General features: G+C 49.3%; 1 protein-coding gene across 1 annotated transcript in view; it reads right to left on the reverse strand.

Annotated features, from left to right (window-relative positions):
* The window catches only part of NPC1 (Niemann-Pick disease, type C1), a 43,223-nt gene that overhangs the window by 14,472 nt on the left and 28,319 nt on the right, over positions 1 to 432 (reverse strand). The gene's annotated exons all lie outside the window — the stretch shown is intronic.

Genomic DNA, 432 nt, shown 5'->3' on the forward strand with positions numbered 1-432 from the left:
CACTTAGTGGGCAGCACAGGAGACCCCTGGTCACGGATCTTCATTGTGTGGCAGGTCCATGAGTCTTCACGTGGGATAAAAGGACAGGAACCAGACCTGCCCTCTGTGCCCAGTCCAAGTCCTCGTTTTGAGACTGAATTACAACTACGTGAGACACAGGAGGAACTGGGCGAAGGTAATCTGGGCCCCTCTGTACCTCACAACTCAACCTATAATTATTCCAAAATAAAAACTCAAAACAAAAGCTCTTGCTTACAGTGACTGCAAAAAAATAGCTAAAAACATTTCGCCTGGCTAGCGTGGCTCAGCGATTGAGCACTGACCTATGAACCAGGAGGTCAGAGTTCAACTCTGTTAGGGCACATGCCCAGGTTGCAGACTTGATTCTCAGTAGGGGGCGTGCAGGAGGCAGCCGATTGATGATTCTCTCTC

Source organism: Myotis davidii, unplaced genomic scaffold, assembly GCF_000327345.1.
Source record: "Myotis davidii unplaced genomic scaffold, ASM32734v1 scaffold1467, whole genome shotgun sequence".
Taxonomy (NCBI): Eukaryota; Metazoa; Chordata; class Mammalia; order Chiroptera; family Vespertilionidae; genus Myotis; species Myotis davidii.